Below are 18,748 nucleotides of genomic sequence, written 5' to 3'. Positions count from 1 at the left end.
GCAATTCAGCTGCAAGCATTTTGTGTTTGACGCATTTAAGACTGACCTGCCCCGAGCTTTAGTGCTTGAGGCATGCAACATGCTCAGCTTACCACCGCATGGGGGGCGGATACTTTATCGCTTTCCTCCCCAAGCACATTCCAAAAATGTCGACAGGATTGTCGAAATTGTCGAAATTGTCTCATTTATATCATTCGAAATTCAGAGCAATTTCTATTTCGGCTTCAAGCTGAAATTTGATTTATTTTGATTTAGTTACGGTTTTCCGACCATTTTAATTAACTTTAGAGATAGAAATATCTGTACATGTGCTCATATTACAATTCAGCTGCTTTCCTATTTATTTATTTATTAAATTTTGTACAATTTTATGAGGGCGTCTCGTTCAGCAGCTTTCTCTTTTTTTTTTTTTTGCTTTGGCATTTTGTAAAGGCATTTTTAATTATTTAGCTTGTGCAAATAAATCCAGCAATGTGTGTGGGTTTAGGGGTTGGGTGTGGATGTGTGCGAGTGTGCGAGTGTGTTTGCCTCCATAAACTTGACGCAAACACATACATACATACATAATAACGAGAGCTTAAACAAACACACACAGACAGAGAGATACCAAAACACTCACAAGCTTATTAAATATAAAACACATTTTGCTGGTACTCGCTCTTCTCTCTCTCTCCCTCCCTCTTCCCAGCCCGTTTCACATTCACATCCAGACTCAACCACAACAGCAACTACAGCAACATTACAACTACAAAAACAACAACAAGAACAACACACACACTTGATGTCGTCACCAAGCAATCAACAGCCCACAAATATGCCACACTTTCCCATGCATATGACAACATTTGCATTTTCCTCTTCTTTTTATTTTATTTATTTCCTCCCCTTTTGAATGATTGGCGACAGTGTGTCCATATTTTATGCTCGCAAACAAGTACACTTGTAACTGTTTTAATTTTTCGATACATTCAATATTTCAATTTTAATCCGCTTCAATTAGCTTTTAAATAGTTTAGCGCTTCGAGCATACGTATACGTAATGTCCAAATGTTGGTAAAAGGTTTACTTGCTTTTCTTTCTGCTTTTTGTGATTTACAGATTTCAAGTCAATTACAGACTTCAAAATATGTGAATTATATCATTTTTTAAAATCAAATTATTCAAAAGTGAACTGAAATTTGCTTTCGGAGTGTGAAAAATGAATTAGAGTCAAAAGTGAACGAAAACTTGCTTTTGGAGTGTGAAAAATGAATTATAGTCTTTTTTTATATCTTCAATAGAAAACACCTGTTTAATTTGATACATATTCGTCCCAGAAAAAATATCACTTTTACTTAATTAAACACAAAATGTTTGAGCATTTTAAATTTTCTTCTTGTTTTAAAATTTTTACGAATATACTCACACGTTGGAAAAGTATAATATATTTATAACGACACAAAAGTATAGGCAAGTATACAAGTTTTTGTATAGACTAAAAAGAAAAAAATAAAAAAAAAGGAGATGTCCATTTAACATTCTTAATGTGTCATTGCAAAAAGTCGAAAAATGAAGGCCAAAAAAAAAAAAAATTCTCTTAACAACATCAACAGCGAAATATGCCGAAGAGCTGTGGCAAAGTTTTTAATATGAGTTTTTTAGTGACACGAGTACTTAAATGAATTGCTTGACACGACGAAGCTTTAATACACTTTCTAAATTCAACTCACTATAAAGGTTTAAGACTTGCTCTAAAAAAGTGAAAGCATAAAGTTATCTACAAGAAATTGTCCTTTTAGAAAGCTCCTGTTCAATGTTTATAAAGCTAAAGCAAAGCATTTATTTTAGGCAAAAGCTCATTAAATTTTATAAAGCTAAAGCAAAGCATTTATTTTAGGCAAAAGCTCTTTAAATTTGTTTTAAATCAAAGTTGAAGACTTGCTCTAAAAAGTGAAAGCTTAATGTTATGTATAAGAAATCGTCCTTTTAGAAAGCTCCCGTTCATACTTTATACAGCTAAAGCAAAGCATTTATTTTAGTCAAAAACTCATTAAAATCGTTTTGACTCAAAGCAATTGCAAGAATTCGAAAAAAACGTATTTATTAATGAAGAAAAAAAAAAAGTCAGCTTAAGTGGCCATTCAGTTAGTTTGTAATCATAATAAATATTAGAAATTCAAATTGAAATACCTCTAAAAGCTTAAGCGAAGCTTTAATGTTAAATTTAAGCTCATTAAGTTTTCGTGATTATTAATTAATGAAATAAATATGTTCATCATGTTAAATTTGAAAGCACATGTAAGCTTTGATCGTATCGGAAAGCTCATTAAACTTGCTGTGCCTGTTAACCATTGTGTGCAACTGATTAAATGCCATTTTGAAGTAACCGCAACCTTCGTCAAGTTGATGTAACATAGCTATCTGTAGGTCTCATCGCATTCTCACCTGGCCCAAAGTTTAGTGAGTGTATTATGGGTGGTTTGTGGAAATTGTGTGAATGTGGAAGGGGATGGGGATGGGGATGGGTAAGGGTGTTCACTAAAAAGACAGCGGCCACGCTGACAGGTGGAAAAAGGTCGCGCGTACATGACACGGCACAGCCGCCAAGCTGTTATAGTGTGTCCACCTCTAGTCCTGCCCCTGCCCCTGCCCCAGCAACTGCCCCTGCCTCCTCTTCTGTCACGCCCAGTGTTTTTTGGTTGAGTGTGGCGCGTTTGTCCATGTTCATTACTGCGGTTAATTTGTTTGTTCTGCTTACTTCGCTTGTGTTTTTGGGGTTCACAGCCCAGAACTGTATCCACAAATTTTTGTGCTCACTTGAATTTTTGTGTGTTATGTTTTTTAATAAGCTGCGCTGCGGACAGGTGCAAAAATAAAGTAAAAAAAAAAAAAAAGAGTGTTGGACACGGTCCGAGGGATGAACTCGGCAAACGACTAGGCTGGAACGGGAGAAGGGAAGGGAGAAAGGAGAAGGGAAAGAGGAGAGAGAAGACGGGAGGCACAGGCAATCATCTGCTGGCACGTTGTTGACATCAAAATAATGACTGTCAGTCTGGGGATTGGGCAGGTGGATGTGGATGTGGATGTGGATGTGGATGAGGCTATAGATGTGGATTGTGGCAAGCAGCATGGGCCAAAAATGCCACAGCAACAACAACAATAGGCGTAACAACAAGCGCGTTTTGTGGTGGCGGCAAAAGCAAACATATGCACAAGATACACAACACACACACACGCACACACACACACACACATAGACACAACACGCACATATACAAGTGGCACATAAAACAGCAAGCAGTCAAGCAGTTTGCCCCACTCAACAGTTGCCATCGTCTTGCTGAAGCTTACAACATGCCTCATGCCGCATGCCTCATCATCAGCAACATCATCATCATCATCATCATGCTGCTCTTGTTGTTGTTAATTACAAAAAAAATGCAAAAGCACGAAAATGCTGCTGTTTACCAAATTAAATGCTACTAATTGGACGAGTTTAGCGGCGCTCAAGTGTATGCTCTGCGACTGTTGAGCTGCTTAGGCTCACGACAGAGACAGACAGACAGAGAGAGAAAGAGAGAGATGGAGAGAGGGTTGAATGCGGTATGCGGCAAGTGGCAAGTGGCAAGCGGTGGTAAGTACATATCATGATGCCACGGAATTTTTAATGAAAGAAGTTATTAGTATGTATCTTCATCGTTAGCGTAAAAAATGAATTAGAAGCACGCTTAACTGCTAAAGTCGAAACACAATTTCTAAAGGTATTCCACATGTATGTACAAACAATGAAAGATACCAAGAAAGCCGCACTGATTCATCATATAAAAATTCGAAAAATAAAATAATTTGGCACAATAAACATGAAACGACATAGGAAATATAGTAAAATTTGCTCAAAATACAAAGAAAATCTTCTAAGATCCAACAAATATATATCAAACACATAATATAACAATAAAAAAAATAAATAAAATACAAATTCGAAAAAAAGATTTAAATATATAGGTACAACAAACATTAAAAGCAATAGGAAACATATTACAATTGACAAAAAAAAAAAAAGAAAATTTCCTAAGATCGAACAAATATATATTAAACACATAACATAACAATAAATAAAATAAATAAAATACAAATCCGAAAAAATTAAATTATTTGGCACAATAAACATGAAAAGACATAGGAAATATAGTAAAATTTGCTCAAAATAAGAAGAAAATCTTCTAAGATCCAACAAATATATTTTAAACACATAACATAACAATAAATAAAATACAAATTTGAAAAAAATAATATATATAGGTACAACAAACATTAAAGGAAATAGGAAACATATTACAATTGATAAAAATAAAAAGAAAATTTCCTAAGATCCAATAAATACATATCAAACGCATAATATAACAATAAATAAGATAATTAAAATACAAATTTGAAAAAAAATATATATATATAGGTAAAGCAAAAATTTAAAAAAAAAGGAAACATATTACAATTGATAAAAATACAAAGAAAATTTCCCAAGTTCCAATAAATATATATCAAACACATAATATAATATAAAAAAAAAAAAAAAAACATTAAAAGAAATAGGAAACATTAAAACTTTATTTGAATAAAATAAAATTTCCCAAGTTATGTAATAAACTATGTTTAATAAAATATATGTCATGAAATGATTTGCAGCAATCAAAGTTTATCAATATCGAGTGCTGTCAATCGATACAAAAATCAATTGCATACCTTGCAGCGTTTTAGAAAACTTAACATTCAAATGGGATTTGTTTGAAAAAAAAATACAGTTTGTGGTTGGTCAAAGCCAATGCCACATTAAATCCCAAGCAAGACAAGGAAAAAAGTGTGTGGCAGGTGATGCTGATGTTGATGGTGGTGGGGGTGGGGTTGGGGAGGGGGGTGTGGATAAACGGAAGTTAGAGAAAGCTTCAGCTTCAGTTGGTTGCGGCTTTGTGGCTGGCAGCAAACAAAATGGCGTGCACATGTAAACATTTAAATCTGTTTGCAAATTATGCATGGCAGCCACAAAAGCGGAATAGCGAAGAGAGAGAGCAGAAGAAGAAGAAGAAGAAGCGTGTGACCAAAGCAAACAACAGATTGCCCACATATTTAGCAGCACTAAAGCCGGACCAGAGAGATGAGAAAGGAGGAGGAGAAGAAGGAGGAGGACTCTAACTCGCACTCGGACTGCGACTGATACTCCAATGGCATCCCGGGCACGTCAACCAGCACGGATGTGGACACTGACACGGACACCGACACTGACTAATAAACTCGACTTGCCGACATAAAAATATCCATGCAAATTAATTAAATATTTACAGTTTACTAACATAAGCAGCCCCCCGCACTTGGTGAGCATCATCAAAGCGAGAGACAGAGAGAGAGAGAGAGAGAGACAGGGAGAAGACGTGAGAAAAGAGGAAATGCCAGCATGCCACACGCTTGTGAGAGCAAAGCCAAAGCCAAAGCCAAAGCCAAAGCCAGAGGCAAAGTCAAGTAAGCTTTGCGCTGAATTGCAAAAATATGCAAAGGTAAGCGCCATGAGAGAAGCGTATGAGAGAAGGAATGAAGAATGCCTGACTGCTTCGATGGTTTGCCTGGTTTACTACGACTGCTCGAGGCAGAGCTGAAGACAGAGACAGTGGCAGTGGCAGAGACAGTGGCAGAGGGGGCAACTTGTCTGATTGAAGTGCCGAAGACCGACGACGACGACTACACAAATTACATGCCACGGAGTCAGTCGAACTGAGAGCTGAGCCTCCACTCTTAGCTTCAGCAGCAATTTCATCTGCAGCGCTTCAATCCAACTCCCAGCGCAGTGTCCGGCGCCAGCTAAGCGCATAGTTGAGCTGCTGCTCCTACTCCTCCTCCTCCTCCTACATCTCCACCTCCACCTCTGACTGCTGAAAGCCAAATGAAATTAGTGTTAAGCTGCTTGCTTCTCGTTGCTACGGCAGTTGGGCAAATTAAACCTTACAACAAACAAAATATAAATAAACTTTTATGTTTGTAATCAAATTTTTGACACGCTGCTGACGCTGTGTAAAAAACTTAAATCAATTCAAAAACTTATCACCAAGATCAAGGAATAACTTTCCAAAACACATTCAAAATAGTATACATTTTACAAATATAACTAAAAATTTATAAAAATTATAAAAATAATAATTTTTAGACTAATAAAAATGTTAGACTAATAATACTATTTATATGTCCTTATTATTAGAATAAGTATGTCTCTCTTACTGTCAATCCTTATATTAAATACTTAAAGGCTTGAATGAGTCCTTCTGTTGGATTTAAATCTACGAAATAGAACGCATTCTCAAGGAACTAAGGTATAATCACCTGTAATTATAGAGTTCTATGGTCACTTTAATTAATTAATTAAACTTGAAATGTACACTGCTAAAAAAAAATGTACTAAAATTAAGATTTTGGTCTCAGAACTAAGATTTTTGATCTATAAAATGATTGATTTTAAAAACATTTTAAATAAGACCAAGTTCTTATTTTAAGAATAAATGTTCTTAAAACTCAAAAATAAAAAAATTGAAATATATATATTTTTTTTTACATTTCATTCTGTTTCAGAAAATTTTAAAATGGTAAATTTTATTTGTCTCGAGTGGGATTCGAACCGGCGCCTACCGCTTCTCCACTGAAGCAGTTTCTCTAACCAGAGCGCCACGAAGCGGACGCTTGGTTGGTCCAAAGTAGTACATATTTATACTTTCCTAACAATTTAGATTTTTATTTTTATATTAAGATTTTGAGATGATTTAGATTAATAATCTCAGTTTTAGTAGTTTGGTCTTAAAATAATCTTATTTTAAGAGCAAAATATTTAAGATGAATGTTCTTGATTTTAGAAGTTGATCTTTTTTTCAGTGAATTATCACCTGTAATTATAGACTTTGAAATATATAAATACAAATTAAAATATTATCTTACTTTTTTTCATTTGTGTTTACTTCAAAAAACTTAATAACTATCTAAACAGAGTTGACAATATTTGTTGGTATGGAAAACTAGCTAGAAAAACTGCATATTGAATATATTGACATTCTTGTAGACTGATGTACATATGCTATGTCCTCCATGGTTTGTTGAATTGCAATTAAGTAAGCTTTTGTTCAACTTTTCATTTATATAACAAACTTTATCTGCACTAAAAGCAACTGGAAAATAGTTTGAGAATGGCATTAAAAACAAACGAAGGCAACTTTAAGGACTACCATAATATTTTAGCCATCTCGAGCCCCTAGATATCAGGCAAACAATTCAGCAACTAACTATGTATGTATTTCTGCAACCCCCCACCCTTTGCCTGGATACCCCGTCACTCTGTTAACTCTTAGACGACCCTCGACAGGACCTCTTAGGACAGGACACACAGCTGATTCGTTGAAGTTGAAATGCGTGGTTCATGGTAGTAATCGCCTATCGACTATTATCCACATTATTCACATGCCATCCCCTAGACACCAAGACACCCTGTGCTTTCGTCCTGCGTCCTTGCATTCCCCTTTGGGAAGTAGCTAAATTGTTGCACTTGTGAACGCCGAAAAATAAATAAAAAGCGTAACGAAATGAAACCAAACTCGAAATACCAAAGTAAAATACCAACTGCAAAAGTACAGAAGAAGTACAGCACAATGAATGCGACTCTATTCCCAAAGACAGAGAGAGTAAGAGAGAGGGAAAGAGAGCGAAAGAGAGTGAAGGAGAGAGAAGGGTAGCCCTGCAGGCCGAACTTTTAATGGCAAGAGCAAAGAGACAAGTGTGTGTGCATGGAACACATGTCCTGGCTGCGGGCTTTCGGGAAAGTGAAGGGTAGGGGGAGCAGAGGAGTTGGGGTATGTGGCAGCACACTTAAGTGCATGTTACCCAACAATTTACTAGCGTAAGTTGGAAATTTTGAATAGGCAGAGAAAGCCAAAAGACGCCTCAACCGAAAGATATAAGAAGATGTAAAAGACCGAAAAAAGTGAATGCAAAGAAATGAAAATCAGACCAAATGAAATAAGTAGAGAAGCGAGCAGAACAGAACAGAACAGACGAAAGAAGATAACTAAATCAAAAAAAAAAAAAAAAAAGAAAAAAAACCAGAAAACTTAAAGAAGTTGAAATGAAGATTTATTTGCGTATTTGCTTATTTATCTTTAGCTCAACTAGAAGAGACACAACGCCATTTTATGAGCTGCTTGAAAACTTGTGCAACTTGCGGCACACACACACACACACACACACACACAAAAAGAGTACGCAGGACACGCGAAAGGATAAAGTATCCTTACAGCAGGCTGGGAAATAACGTTAAGTAGCGTAAACTTAAACGGTGTCTCCCTTTCTCCATTTCTCCCTTCCCATTTCTAACTGGCCCTTCTTCCGAGGCGGACAATCTGCAGTCCTTGCGTCCTTCGTCCTGCCTGCTGTTGTGGGTAACTTATTGTATGTAGTTAGCGCAAATTTTACATGTCTCTCTCACACACACACACACACACACTCTGAGCCAGTTATCCTTGCTTTGCCGCGCCTTGCAGTCGCCTAAGCGGAAAAGTTTGCTTTTCTTCTTTTTTTTTCTAGTTTTTGTTGTTGTTGTTTTTGTTTCAGTCGCTGGCCTCTTGGCCTAAACAGGATACATCCTGTGCGGCGGTGCAGCGACTGCACTAAATACGAACTACACCCAGTTAATGGGCAATTTAATTATACGGAAATCACACAAATTCATCTAATTAGTTTGGCCTTTTAATTGCCAGGACACTTGAGCTGCCGTTGCACTTCAAGCTCGAGACTGGGATAATGGATATATACGTAAAGCCAACGAGCTTGGCCAGGACATGCCATAAAGTATGTCACACATAGACAGAGACAGATAGAGAGACAGAGAGAGTGAGAAAGAGAAAGAGAAAAAGAAGTGGCATATCGTTATCAATGGAGTTTACCTTGTGAATATTTAAATTGCCCTACAGAGTCCTTTCTGCATCGCATTTATATACAAATTGTAAATATGAATTTTACCTCGACAACTGCGAATTGAATTGCAACAACGTAGTTGCCATTCTTTTGGTTGCTGTTGCTGTTGCTCTTGTTGTTGTTGTGGTTGTCGCTGTCACAACAGCAACAACTGTCGCCAATTGCCTTGCGAATTGACATTTGAGCCTTGGCGTTCTCAGTAATTGGCCATTGCGTTAAGCGTTAAAAAAGAAACAACGATAAATTACTCTGCATTCTTTAAAGACACTTTTCTTACATATATTCTGTCTTTTTCTGAACGAAGCATAGTTATACGTGCTTTTAATGTAAATATGTAATACTAGGAGGCTCCGCCCTCTGCTCGCTTCGCTCGCGGATTTGATGCGTTTAAAAGAGGACCACTTCTTATATTTTTTTGAATAAACTTTTTTAACGCAAAACTATATTACTGTACTATTTCAATAATTAGGACACTTGTTAATTCGGACAACCTAATACATTGGACACTAATTTTTTATCTATAAAATATTCTGTAACCACATTAACGTGTTTGAATTTAAGAAAATAATATAAGTAACAAAAATATGTGCAAATGAAGGCATTTAAACTGCTGATTCTGCCATTTAAGAGCAAAGGGTCGTTATTTCTAACATTGAGTTTAACGACGTTCATATGGCAGCTATATTATATAGTCATCCGATGTAGACCAAATTTGAACAGGGTGTAACATTTAATAAAAAAGACATATTCTGTGAGTTTGGTTGAGATAGCTCAAAAAATAAAAATAATTTGCATACTAATAGTTAATTTCCATCCAATTGTTCCAATGGCAGCTATATGATATAGTTACCCGATGTTCACCAAATTTGGTCAGGGTGTAACAGGCAGTCTCAAATACACAATCTGTGATTTTGGTTGACATATCTTAAGAACCGAAAAAGTTTTTCATACTAAAGGTTTATTTGAGGTTGATTGTACCTATGACAGCTATATGATATAGTCATCCGATTTTAACAAAGGCTGGTCAGGGTGTTAAATATGGTAAAAAAAAAAACCACAATGTGAGTTTGGTTGAGATAACTTGAAAAACAAAAAAGTTCTCCATACTAAAGATGAATCTGAAGCCGATTGTTCCTATTGAAGCTATATGATATAGTGTCCCGAGTTTGACCAAATTTTGAAATATATTAAAATTTAAAAATATGTTAATAAAATTAAATTTAAAAAAAATTATAAAAATATTTTTGCTGTTGTGGGAAATGAACCCGCACCTCCCTGCACCTGGGTCTAACACACCATCCTCTACACTACACACTTACTTTGGTTCTAAACTCGCCAGCTGATGTTAATTCAGTTAGTGAGTCAGTTGGACAAAGAGATTTGTATATATAGATTCAGTTTATCTTTTTTTTTGTATTTAGAAACAATTAAAGTTTTTATAAAAATTTATTTTATTTTTTTTCTATTTATTTGACGGTTAAGGTAATTTTGCGTTTCGTTCTTCTTGAACTTGACAACACATTTACCATTGTCAGCATGGGAATCGAACCCGGTTCTACGAACTCGTAAGGTTCTATATATGGCAGATCGGCGTCTCTAACCAGAGCGCCACGGGATCACCGATTTATTTTTTATTTTAAATCTATATGAATTCGAAACTTTCAACTTAAATTCATCGCTCTACAGATATCGTCAATCCACAATAACATTGCTGTAAGTATTTTTTTCAAATAAGAGTTATTATGATTATGATGATAATTATTTTTTTCAACTCAATTTTTATAAACTAAAGTTCAAATAGTGCGATTGTTTGTCAATACTATCGAGTTATGCAATTAAAATTAATTATGTAATTTCAACATATTTGCAGCTATATAAAGAACAATATTTACTGTGGTCATCAGATGGGAAATATGACTCAGAAAGCTTAGAATCGAAATGTAAAGGAGTTGAAATTAATTGACATATTTGCAGTAATACAAATACACAGAGTTATATGAAAGCGAATTATATGTGAGAAATAAATGCAGCTTATAAATTATTGAGAAATTTTTCTATACTTAAATTAAGCATTAACTATTTGCATTGTTTTGTTAGGCAATCGATATAAATACGATTTAGAATCGAGACTGCGAACTTAGCAAAAGAAAATGTAGAAAATATCTGAAATACATTGTACGTATGAATATATATATATATATATATATAGAGTACTATATGGTATGACATACTTTATGGGAGAGGCATTAAATGCTCGGCAAAGTCATCAAATTGGGGATACGACTTGGAGCGAATGGATAAAGTGAAGCACTCGACATTAAAGGCAGAGGAATACAGCGATGGGAGTTGAACAGTTTTCCGTTTGATGTGCGTTAAGTAAAAGGTGCTTTTAATATTTTAGGCACTTGCACACACACACACACATACACACACACGTAGATGGTGGGAGCAAGTGAGAAGTAAGGATGCAGTAAGGATGTATCCACTTGAAAGTGCTGTTGCCCAGCCAAGGTTAGTTAAAAGTTAGGTATTCGCCACTCAACGTGCCAAATTTCACGCCACTTGAAGCGATGCGGAGCAGACAAGAGAACTGGCAACCGGTAGCTGCCACCTGACATATGTATGTATGTATATATGTGTATATGCCACATGCTGCCAGGTGGCAGGCACCTTATGCCTGACTGTCTGACTGCCTGACTGTCTGACTGCCTGACGGACGTTTTAATCCTTTTGCATTTCGCGTGCAGCGTAAAAAGCATCGTTAAATAAACATGAGAATATGAATGTATGATTGCGTTTCAGGCCATGCTTAACATCAGCCAAACTGCTGCCTCATGCCCCAAAACATTGCCAGCATTAACGGTCATAAACTTGATGCCTGCAACTACCTACACAAGCGAAACTTTCTTACCACCCTCTCTTTGGCTTCTTTATTTGCCGACTTTCTTTTTAATTTTCGTCAAGACTTTTATATACTTAAGAACTCGACAGCGTTGCGAAACAGCTGGTGAGGGGAGGGTTGGAAAACTTTAATTCGCTAATCAATTAAAATCGCAAACTTAACTTTGAAGTTGCCTTCTCAATAGTTAACGAGCATAGCAATTATTATTATTTTTCTTATTTCCATTTCTATACTTTTTTTTTTTTTATTTATATTCTTTTTATTTTTACTTTTAATAAGCAAATGTAAGAGTCGTAAAAAAAATTACTAAATTGATTTATGCTGCACAATTCCCCCGACTTTCTTGCCTGAAATCAGCATATTTCTATTTATCATCGGTAGGGAGTCTAGGGAGCATAAATCGTCGCTTGAGGTTCCCAATTTATGCAGCACGCATCGTGGTTTTCAGTTGAGTTAAGAACAGGCATATTACCTAACCCCAGAAGCGGGACTCTGCTCAAGTCCCCTATCTAGAGCTGGAAATAAGTGAAATACAAATTGTATCGACATTGCTATGCTCTACAAATTGAGAGTAAACATGTGTATTTATAAGACTTGACACACAGATTGATCAAGCTTAAATTTATTAAATTAAATATGAAATAAATAAAATAATATAAACTAAATATTTTGCCTTCTTTAAGAAGATTTATTGCTCAAGTTGTAATTGAATTTGACATACTTGTATTTAAAAATTGTATATTTTTATATGATTTGCTACTAATTTAGATATCAGATCTCACTGTATTTACTCAGATCGATCGTTGTTTCGAAATATTGCATCATTATCATAAAAATTGAATTTTTTTTTCTTTACAGTTCATAAATTATTTTTAATTGTATTTGTATTTTTAATCTTTAACTTAATATTTATACTTGTTAATTTTTTCTTTGCCGACTGCTTTTAGTCGTGCATAAATAAATAAATAAAAAATAAAATAAATAAATAAAAATAAAAATAGCCATCGTTCAAATAAAAGTTGGACTCTAGTTACACTCTCCTTGTCTCGCTCTATTCTATTCTATATTTTATATATCTCTCTTTTCATCTATTTGCAGTGTATAAAACAAATGGCAAAGAGCAAAAAATAATGAAAGGGGGTCTGACCAAAAACTAAACCCTACTTTATACCCTTGCGTCGTCCCATCTTTGTCGCCTAACTACTTTGTCTTTTCCTGTCTTTTCCTTTGCCATTTCTTTCCCCTCCCCCTCTTCCAACTGCCCTGAGATAAATACTAGCGTGTGTGTGTGTGTGTGTGTGTGTCGGCTTATTTATGGTCTAAGACTTTGAAGCTGAAATTTCAGAGCACTCTGAGCGCTGTATGTGTGTGTGTGTGTGTGTGTGTGTGTGTGTGTGTGTGTGTGTGTGAGTGCACAGTGTGCTTGCTGCTATATTAAATCGCAGGCCATAGTTTTTAATAAAATGCCTGCGTTCCAGCGAAAATTCAGGAACGATGCCTTTTCTTTTCTTTTCTTTTCTCTTGCTTTCTTTTTATTTTTCCTATTTCTCTATTATTATTATTTTTTTTTTCCTTTTTTTGGTGTGTCGCGTTGTGAAATTTATGTACTTGGGGTAAGTTCGTAATAGTTTTTAACTTAAATGGGTACAACGGGTGGAAGGACGACGAGGACGACGAGGACGACAGGCAATGGCATTGGCGGACGGAAACCAAAATTCGGCGTATACCTTCCAACTGTTGTTGGCCAAGTTAGAGCAGAGCTTGGCTTGGCCCAAGATGAAGGCAATGTCTGGCGTCTAGGCGGCGGCGGCGGCAATGGCAACGACGCTTGTGTTTTGGCTCGTTTATGGTGTTGTTGTAGGCGCTACAATCTCACTGCTTCCGCGTCCTCGTCCTTGTTCCTGTCAACGTCTACGTCCCCATGTTTTTCGTTGCTGTAACTGGAGCTCATAGCTCTGCTGTGATGTCTTATTTTATCTGTATTGTCGCCCCTGTCTCCTTAGACTTTAGTCGTAGTCTTTACTTGGCTCGCCGGCCGATATTTTATTTTTATTTGAAAAAATCAATTTATGGCTTCTTTGGCAATAAACGATTTCTCTTTTAGTTGCCTTCTTCTATTCTTTATGGCCGCATATCTTTGTAATATTTTCTATCATTGTCATCGCTTGAGTTGTGCCCCCCCCCAGCACCACTTCACCACTCCACCACTCCACCACCAACCACTCCAGACTCCTACACTTCCACTTGGTGCTCGCGTGGCGTGTTGGCGACGTCATCGTCATCGTCGTATTTGTATTGTTAGCTGCCCCGCCCACTAGCTCCCAATTTGGCCAACCGCACGCCCATTATTCATTGTAGTCTGTGGGCCAGGTCCATTTCATCTATTCCATGTCCTCATATGTGTATCAGAGTGTGCGTGTGTGTGTGTGTGTGTAAAATATGTCATGGCTCAATAATGCTGTGATAATAATGGCCGCAAAGAATTTTGCCTAACACAGCTCGTTGCAAGCCATAAACGAACCAAACTCAAGGGGTCAAAAGCTGCAACTTTCCGATATGATCCAGGATGTGACTCCCGCCTCCCCCTCCCCCACACCCTCCCTCTCAGGCTCACTTAGGGGTCGGGACTGGGATCAACTGCGGGCAGCAAATGTAAGCAAATAACCAATGCATATGTGAGCACTCGCAATGCATTGATGTTGCGCAACAGGGCGTATGATTGATGCGCAAGGCGTCCTTACAATTACCACTCTGCCAGTGTGTGCTCCACACTTAATGCTTAGATGTGCAGTTTCGGACCTAAGAAGCAATGCTTAAAGCCTTATCGCCAATTCCCATACAGGCAACTCCTGAGCCTAAAACAATTGAACCACAATTAAGCAATTGTTGAGCTTCAACTTAGTCTGCTTCTTTGTTAATTCTAACTGCATTTGATTAAACCTCAAACGTTATCAGTATCAGTCAATACCTGGCAAGCTGAACTCTATTAACTAATTAAATTTATGCATGAAAGATGCTGGTAAAGAAGGCTTTGTTTCTGTATAATATATTTACTAAATTCATATCATCAGCACATGTCAATTAATTACGGACTGGACTATTATATGATAATTATAAATAATCTTTAATTTATTGAGCCTTGATACTTAATAATAAATCAAACATTTTTTAGATAAATTATACGTACTTATTAATTTATACACTCAAAAATTAAATATACTTACCGCATAAGGTCTGATTTAATAACATGCCATTAATTACTTAAAGCTAAGCAATATTGAACTTAATTTAAAAAACAAATTTTAAATTTTTTTTCTACCCAGAAAATCATTAAGTTAAACAACGCATAAATTAAGTTTTTGTATAGATTTTAACCCGGATTTAACAATTTTTAAAAAATGTTTTCCACCTGGCGGGGAAGTTTCTCAAATTCCGTCAGAATTTTACTAGCTTCAGCTGTCTAGTCAATTTATATTATGTAGAAAATTATGTAAATAGATATAACACCTCTGATAACAATTTATTTTAATAGATTGCGAGTTATCAATAATGCCTCGAGTTTAAATTAATTTAAAGCAGACAAACTTGAATTCAATTAAGCAGAAATCAACATTTTATAACATACACACATAAATTCGTACACAGAATATTATACTGCCAGTGTTGAAAAGCGAGTATTTAAAAATGTGACAGCAAATAAAAGTAAAAACACAAATGTGCCACAAAACATTATTTTAATAAATTGCAAAATAGGAAGAGCGTATACACTCAAACTGAAGAAGCGAAGACAGAAAACGAGGGAGAGAGAGAGAGAAAGAGATGGGTAGAATGGAGTGGGGTATATGTTTTGTTGGGTTCGTTTTGCCAGCCATCCATAAAGTTAAGTTTTTGCACTTTTTACCACTCACAATAAATAAAGCTGTTTTATTATTGTATTTTCTGCAGAGCTGCATGAATCAATTTCGGCTGGCCAAATAAAAAGTCAACAAACCTACACACACACACACACACACATGAGAAGAGCAACGCGTTTGACAAGTTCATAAATTATCGACTATGAAAAAGAGGCCAAAAGAAAAAAAAAATTGTGCAACTGATTGTTAAATTTCATTGAATGCCAAAAGACTTTAAATTGTATTAAACAGCATATAAAATGAGCGTGGTCACATGTCCCCATCCTTATAAATATGCCCGAATCGGGTACAAAGACAAGCCAAATAAATAAAAGTTGGTCGACTTTACAAATATTGCAAATAAAATCAAATGTAAAAAAACTTGTATATGACACATAAAGAACCAAAGAAATTGCTGCAAAAAGTGCCGAAATATGGGAAAAGAATTCTGCTTTCACTGTTGACTCCTCGTTCACGTCCACAGACACCATAAAACTTGAATACAATGCAAAGGCAAGCATTGAACTCTCAACAAAAAAATAAATATATATATATATATACTCAAAAATGTACGACTATTACACACATCAACAGAAACGATAATGGCACGGTTTTACAACTATTTGAAATCGGAAACGAAACTGTAACTTAATATGGCATCGAAATAAGGGAATGTATTTCAATGATGAGTATGGCCAATTTCGCAACGATCGCTAGTAAGCCATTGTCGATCATATCGATAGATTACATATAAGTATCGAAAACAATTTACTCGATTTTTAAATTATTTATATTAAGCTGTCAATGATTTCATCAGCTTAATCGAATATTGTAAGACTAATATATTGATAAAAGTCTCAGTCAACCATTTCGATAGATTTAAACAAAGCTGTAGACTATCAATGACGATAATAGAATGCGATTTATTGGTATCGAAAGTATTATCGGGAAAAACTGATTAAATTTTTAAAATATAGATATATTCTCTTCAATTAGTAATGGTGTCATTTTACTCATGCTTTTATCGATAATAACTTTCGTAACCATATATGGAATATGTATATAGAATATTTTTACACATGTTGAAGCTTAATATAAAATCAAATAAAAAAAAATGTGTCGTGAATACAATTTCTATCAATTTATATTCACAGGTACTTCCAGTTGAACTATTATAATCAGAATGTTCTACGTTTGTTTTTAATATAAGCAACTAAACTGCATTAACAAAGCTACCATATCATTATGCTCATCATCAAATCTGCCTTCTATCTGTCTTTTATTTGTCTTTTATCTGCCTTTTATCTGCTTATCAATCACTAATCGTTTTGTCTGATTTTCTGCACATTTTCAGTTACGCAATCTTTCCTCATTTATTCAATTCCCATTTCAACACTTGAGTTTCCATCATTCAGGCGAAATAAAATAAAACCTGATGCTTAAATTAAAAGTAACAGTTTGGACAACAATTTCCTTAGATGGCCACTGTCCGATCAGTATCCAAAGCGTTTCGTCTGTTCCGTGGTCCCTTAACCTTGTGAAATGAAATTCATTGGAGTGCTGAAGAAGCGGGGTGTCCCCTTTGGCCACAAATCGATCAAAAAGCAATTCACTCAACACAAAACCATTGGGCATTCATTCGCATTCGCATTTGGATTCGCATTCGTGCATTCATCAATCAACCAATCATAATGGCAGCACAAAATTAGCAACAACAACAACAAAACGAAGCCGAACGAATGCCAAATAACAAAGTTTGTTTTTAGGCCTTTTGTTCAATTTTGTGGCCGCAATTGGAATTAAAATTAATTAGCAGAAACGCACACACACACACATAGAATTCTATTGGTGATTATAAACAACAAAGGGCAGTACCGGTAATCGTATTAAATGTGAAACATGCTCATATATATTAGAGTGAAATTTAATGCATCCCACGGGGCGTATACGCAACGCTTGAACCATCATCCCAGAAGGCGTCAACCGACTATGCGTGAAAATCCATCAGCACCACACACGCACGTGCTTTTTTTTATTACCTTCTCCTACCCCCTGTCCCTACCCCTTCCAATACCACTCCCCCCTTGAGCCCTTGAGCAGCTGCCTAGCGTAAAGCTAAAATTTCCCAAAAATTAATGTGAAAAAAATAAAAAACATGACACACAACAGGAATGTGAAGAATGTGTTCATTTCTAGCACTTCGAAGACTGTATACTCTACATCTATCTAGTTAAGTCGAAGCTTAAGTTCTCTCCGTAGTTTTGCATATTAAAACATAATTTCCCTTCAAGTGACACGTAAATTTATTAGGCGAGTATGAGTTCGAGTTTGAGTGTTCGTAGTCTCGGAGATTCTCCCATTGTGTTGGGTCTGAGTGCTTCCGATAAGTATATTTCGGTGGGGCGAGGCATACGTCAGGGGAAACCCAACAAGCCGCTGAGTGATATGCAGCAACAATAACAACAATAACAATAATAACAATAACAGCAACAAAACATCTCTAGACATGTTTGCTTGTTTATAAACGAACTTTTTATTGCCACAAAGTGGCAGGCGACAAGCCAGATACATTCGACAGGCCGGGGGGAACATGGGGCATGCCACACGGCACATAGATGGGCAAAGATGTCTACGTATGTGTGTGTGTGTGCTTGTGGTTGTGGGTGTTGCTCTTTCTTTTGTTGTTGCTGTTGTGCTAAACACACGGTAAAGTTTTATTTTGCGTCACGACCGAATAACGAATGCATTTTTTCAGCAATTCAATTGACAAGTTGCAAAACTTCGACACGCTCCAAGTGCAACCACTAGACTCATTTTATTCTCGCATATTCCAATAACGTTTTCAATTTATGTTACAACGGTTTTTTCCAGAGTTGTACATGCTTATAACAAACTCATTTCCACTTTTCACTAGCAAGTTTGATATTAATTTTTTGAATAACTTCCATATTATCATAAAAACATTAAAACTGAGTCA

Source organism: Drosophila innubila, chromosome X, assembly GCF_004354385.1.
Source record: "Drosophila innubila isolate TH190305 chromosome X, UK_Dinn_1.0, whole genome shotgun sequence".
NCBI lineage: Eukaryota > Metazoa > Arthropoda > Insecta > Diptera > Drosophilidae > Drosophila > Drosophila innubila.
This window is presented reverse-complemented; position numbering follows the sequence as displayed.